General features: G+C 41.8%; 1 non-coding gene across 1 annotated transcript; it reads left to right on the plus strand.

Annotated features, from left to right (window-relative positions):
* Positions 1 to 5692: 5692 nt before the first annotated feature.
* LOC130983870 (small nucleolar RNA R71) lies at positions 5693 to 5796 on the plus strand. Its single transcript, XR_009087841.1, has one exon. It is a non-coding gene; the product is annotated as a small nucleolar RNA R71 (small nucleolar RNA).
* The last annotated feature ends 310 nt before the right edge of the window (positions 5797 to 6106 follow it).

Raw genomic sequence — 6106 nt, forward strand, 5'->3', positions numbered from 1 at the left:
CTCACCTATCAAATCCCTTCTTTCTCTTCACCACTCACATCCATCCTTCATAAAACCCCACCTACCCCACCATTCAAATTCAAACCACTTTCCCACCCAAACCCACCCTCAAAATGGCCGAACATCCCTCTCCCTCTCTCCTATATAAACCCTCCTTCACTCCTTCATTTTCACACACCTTAAACACCATCTCTCTCCCCTTTGGCCGAATACAAAGCCATTTCCCTTTCTCCTCATTTCTTCTTCTTCTACTCTCTTCTTTCTTCTTTTGCTCGAGGACGAGCAAACATTTTAAGTTTGGTGTGGTAAAATCATTGCTTTTTGTTTTTCCATAACCATTTATGGCATCCAAGGCCGGAGAAACCTCTAGAAAGAGGAAAGGGAAGGCAAAAGCTTCCACCTTCGAGTCATGGGAGATGGAGAGATTCATCTCAAGGGTGCATCAAGACCACTTCTATGAAGTTGTGGCCTTGAAGAAGGTGATCCCCGAGGTCCCCTTTTCACTCAAAAAGGGTGAATATCCGGAGATCCGACATGAGATCCGAAGAAGAGGTTGGGAAGTTCTTACCAACCCCATTCAACAAGTCGGAATCTTGATGGTTCAAGAGTTCTATGCCAATGCATGGATCACCAAGAACCATGATCAAAGTGTGAACCCGAATCCAAAGAATTATCTTACTATGGTTCGGGGGAATTACTTGGATTTTAGTCCGGAAAGTGTAAGGTTGGCATTCAATTTGCCCATGATGCAAGGAGATGAACATCCTTACACTAGAAGGGTCACTTTGATCAAAGGTTGGACCAAGTCCTCACAGCCATATGTGAAGAGGGCGCACAATGGAAGAGAGATTCAAGAGGCAAGCCGGTTCAATTGAGAAGGCATGACCTCAAACCCGTGGCTAGAGGATGGTTGGAGTTCATTCAACGCTCAATCATTCCCACTAGCAACCGGTCCGAAGTTACTCTAGACCGGGCCATCATGATTCATAGCATCATGATTGGAGAAGAAGTGGAAGTTCATGAGGTTATAGCCCAAGAACTCTATAAGGTGGCGGACAAGTCCTCTACCTTAGCAAGGTTAGCCTTTCCTCACCTTATTTGTCACCTCTGTTACTCAGTTGGAGTTGACATAGAGGGAGACACCCCCATTGATGAGGATAAGCCCATCACCAAACTAAGGGTGGAGCATCAAGAACACTCCATCATCCTCCATGAAATTAGAGAAGATCAAAGAATCATGAGGGAGGAGCAACAAAGACAAGGAAGAGACATTGAGGAGCTCAAGCACTCCATAGGATCTTCAAGAGGAAGAAAGAGCCACCATCACTAAGGTGGACCCGTTCTTTAATTTCCTTGTTCTTTATTCTTCTGTTTTTCGAATTTTATGCTTATGTTTATCCATAGTTGTGTCTTGTGATCATTAGTGTCTTAGTGTCTATGCCTTAAAGTTATGAATGTCCTATGAATCCATCACCTTTCTTAAATGAAAACTGTTTTTATCACAAAAGAACAAGAAGTACAGGATTTCGAATTCATCTTTAAAACTAGCTTAATTAGTTTGATGTGGTGACAATACTTTTTGTTCTCTGAATGTATGCTTAAACAGTGCATATGTCTGTTGAATTTGTTGTTCATGAATGTTAAATTGTTGGCTCTTGAAAGAATGATGAAAAAGGAAACATGTTACTGAGGATCTGAAAAATCATAAAAATGATTCTTGAAGCAAGAAAAAGCAGTGAATACAAAAAAAAACGAAAAAAAAAAGAAGAAAAAAAAGGAGAAAAAAAAAGAAAAAGAAAGAAATAAAGTTGTGATCCAAGGCAAAAAGAGTGTGCTTAAGAACCCTGGACACCTCTAATTGGGGACTTTAGCAAAGCTGAGTCACAATCTGAAAAGGTTCACCCAATTATGTGTCTGTGGCATGTATGTATCCGGTGGTAATACTGGAAGACAGAGTGCTTTGGGCCACGGCCAAGACTCAATAAAGTAGTTGTGTTCAAGAATCACCATACTTAACTAGGAGAATCAATAACACTATCTGGATTCTGAGTTCCTAAAGAAGCCAACCATTCTGAATTTCAAAGGATAAAGTGAGATGCCAAAACTGTTCGGAGGCAAAAAGCTACTAGTCCCGCTCATCTAATTTGGAGCTAAGTTTCATTGATAATTTGGAGTCTATAGTATATTCTCTTCTTTTTATCTTATTTGATTTTCAGTTGCTTGAGGACAACCAACAATTTAAGTTTGGTGTTGTGATGAGCGGATAATTTATACACTTTTTGGCATTGTTTTTAGTATGTTTTTGGCATGATCTAGTTAGTTTTTAGTATATTTTTATTAGTTTTTAGCTAAAATTCACTTTTCTGGACTTTACTATGAGTTTGTGTGTTTTTCTGTGATTTCAGGTATTTTCTGGCTGAAATTGAGGGACCTGAGCAAAAATCTGATTCAGAGACTAAAAAGGACTGCAGATGCTGTTGGATTCTGACCTCCCTGCACTCGAAGTGGATTTTCTGGAGCTACAGAAGCCCAATTGGCGCGCTCTCAACGGCGTTGGAAAGTCGACATCCTGGGCTTTCCAGCAATATATGATAGTCCATACTTTGCCCAAGATTTGATGGCCCAAACCGGCGTTCAAAGTCACCCTCTGAAATCCCAGCGTTAAACGCCGGAACTGGCACCCAAATGGGAGTTAAACGCCCAAACTGGTATAAAAGCTGGCGTTTAACTCCAAGAAGAGTCTCTACACGAAATTGCTTCATTGCTCAGTCCAAGCACACACCAAGTGGGCCCGGAAGTGGATTTTTATGTCATTTACTCATCTCTGTACACCCTAGGCTACTAGTTTTCTATAAATAGGACCTTTTACTATTGTATTTTCATCTTTGGATTATTTGAGATCCTTTGATCATCTTTGGACATCTAGTTCTTAGATCAGAGAGCTTTTGATCATGTTTTATGATTGAACTCAATTTGGGAGGCTGGCCATTCGGCCATGCCTAGACCTTGTTCTTATGTATTTTCAACGGTGGAGTTTCTACACACCATAGATTAAGGTGTGGAGCTCTGCTGTACCTCGAGTATTAATGCAATTACTATTGTTCTTCTATTCAATTCCACTTGTTCTTTGTCCAAGATATTCATTTGCACCCAAGAACATGATGAATGTGATGATTATGTGACGCTCATCATCATTCTCACTCATGAACAAAGTGACTGACAACCACTCTTGTTCTACAAGCAAACGAGGCCCTAATGTTTATCTCTTGGATTCTTTAATCGGAATCTTCGTGGTATAGGCGAGAACTGATGGCGGCATTCAAGAGAATCCGGAAGGTCTAAACCTTGTCTGTGGTATTCTGAGTAGGATTCAATGATTGAATGACTGTGACGTGCTTCAAACTCCTAGCAGGCGGGGCGTTAGTGACAGACGCAAAAGAATCAATGGATTCTATTCCGGCCTGACCGAGAACCGACAGCTGAATTCCGCGTGCCGTGACAGGGCATATGCAATCGCTTTCACTGAGAGGATGGGAGGTAGCCATTGACAACAGTGAAACCCTACACAAGCTTGCCATGGAAAGGAATAAGAAGGATTGGATGAAGACAGTAGGAAAGCAGAGAGACGGAAGGGAAGGCATCTTCATGCGCTTATCTGAAGTTCTTACCAATGAATTACATAAGTATCTCTATCTTTATCTTTTATGTTATTTTCGTTCATCACCATATCCATTTGAGTCTGCCTGACTAAGATTTGCAAGATGACCATAGCTTGCTTCATACTAACAATCTCCGTGGGATCGACCCTTACTCACGTAAGGTATTACTTGGACGACCCAGTGCACTTGCTGGTTAGTTGTGCGAAGTTGTGTAATGCCATGGAATTGAACTACCAAGTTTTTGGAGTTCATGACCGGGGATTATGAGTGTTGTGAAAAGTATTGTTCATAATTTCGCGCACCAATTGCCTTCCTCCAAACACAGATGGCTACTATCATCCTTAGGCTTTTCAGGTTCTGGTTCAGGCTCAGATGCAGGTTTGAAAACATGGAAAATGAGCTGTTCATCATGTATTCTCAAAATTAGCTCTCCTTGTTCTACATCTATGAGCGCTCTAGCAGTGGCTAGAAATGGCCTTCCCAGAATGATAGGGTGTAGGTAGCATTCCTTCATGTCCAAAATGACAAAGTCTGTGGGGAAGAAATAATTTCCCACTTTCACCAGCACATTCTCAACTACCCCTTCAGCTTGCTTCTGAGTTTTGTCAGCCAGTTGTATGATTACATCAGTGGATCTCACCTCATTCAGTTGTAGCCTCTTCATAAGAGTCAGAGGCATCACATTTATGCTAGCTCCTAGATCACAGAATCCTCTGTCAATTTTTGTTTCCCCTATGATACAGGGAATATGAAAACTTCCTGGGTCTGTTTTCTTCGAGACTATGTCCTTCTTGATGAGGGAACTGCATTCTTTATTCATTATTACAGTTTGTCCTCCCTTCAAAACTCTTTTCTTGCTCAGCAATTCCTTCAAATACTTGATATGTGTAGGCATCTGCTGGAGAATCTCAAGAAAGGGAATATTGATATGGAGAGACTTAAATGTCTCTAAAAACCTTGAATATGTTTTCCCTTTTTCACCTCCTCCTAACCTCTGAGGAAATGGTGCTTTTGGTTGGTATGTTTCCAGCATGCCTTTATTTTGCAGTTCCTTGGCTTGCTCAGTTTCACTTTCCTGCTTAGCTTCTTCCACACCTTCCTTCAAGATTTCTGGCTCCTGTTCTGATGATCTGAGTTCTTCTTCTTCAGAGACTTCCTTCAATATGGTGATGGCCTTGCATTCTTCCCATCTCACTCCCTTTTGTTCCCCTTTAGGATTCTTTTCTGTGTCACTAGGGAACACTGCAGTTGACTTGGGGGCCTGTTGAGATAGCTCTCCTACTCGAGACTCCATCATCTTGAGTTTTTCACCATGGTTCCTTAAGGTAGATCTCACATCATCCCTAAAGCTTTTCAACTCACTTATGTCCTGACCCATGTTTGCAAGCATTCCTTCTATCCTGTTTAATTGATCTTGAAATTGTTGGTTCGGATTAGGTTGGGCAGGTTGATTATTTTGGCCATGATATGGTGGTTGGGAGTAAGTGTTTTGTGTGGCTTGGTATGATCTTTGGTTGGAGTTTTGGTATGTGGAATTGTTATGTTGGTTGGGGTTGTAAGGTTTGTGGTTTTGTGGTTGGGTTTGCTGGTTTTCCCACCCAAAGTTTGGGTGGTTTTTCCAGCCTGGGTTGTAAGTGTTGGAATGTGGATCATATGGTTGCCTTTGTTGATTTTCCACATAGTTGGCCTCTTCCCAATCACCTCCTTCAGTGCTTACCTCCTCTTGATCTTGTGTGTGTATTGCAGCCACTTGATTTGTTCCTAATTTCCTGGTGAGCTCTGCTAGTTGCTTGGCAAACACCTTGTTTTGGGCTAGAATTGTATCAACATGGTTCAGCTCCATGACTCCCTTAGTGTTGTGTCTCTCTGAAGCATAGTAGTACTCATTCTCAGCCACTGTCTCAATCACTTCAATGGCTTCTTCCACAGTTTTCTTCCTGTTCAATGAACCTCCTGATGAATGGTCTACAGCCTTCCTTGATTCATAAGAAAGTCCATCATAGAAAATATGCAATTGCACCCAGTCATGGAACATGTCTGGTGGGCATTTCCTTGTCAACTCCTTGAACCTCTCCCATGCCTCGTAGAGAGTTTCACCATCTTGTTGTCTAAAAGTCTGAACCTCAGATCGAAGCCTATTGACCTTTTGTGGGGGGTAGAAACGTGCCAGAAACTTGCTTTCCACCTCATCCCATGTTGTTAGGCTTCCCCTTGGGAATGATTCCAGCCACTTAGCTGCCTTGTCCCTAAGTGAAAATGGGAACAAGAGCAGTTTATAGGCATCTTCCTAGACTCCATTGGACTTCACAGTGTCGCAAATTCTCAGGAATTTTGTGAGATGTTGGTTTGGATCTTCATTAGCACTCCCACCAAATGAACAATGATCCTCCACCAGTGATATTAGCTGTGGTTTGAGTTCAAAATTGTTGGCCTGAATGGGTGGTTTC

Source organism: Arachis stenosperma, chromosome 5 (assembly GCF_014773155.1).
Source record: "Arachis stenosperma cultivar V10309 chromosome 5, arast.V10309.gnm1.PFL2, whole genome shotgun sequence".
NCBI lineage: Eukaryota > Viridiplantae > Streptophyta > Magnoliopsida > Fabales > Fabaceae > Arachis > Arachis stenosperma.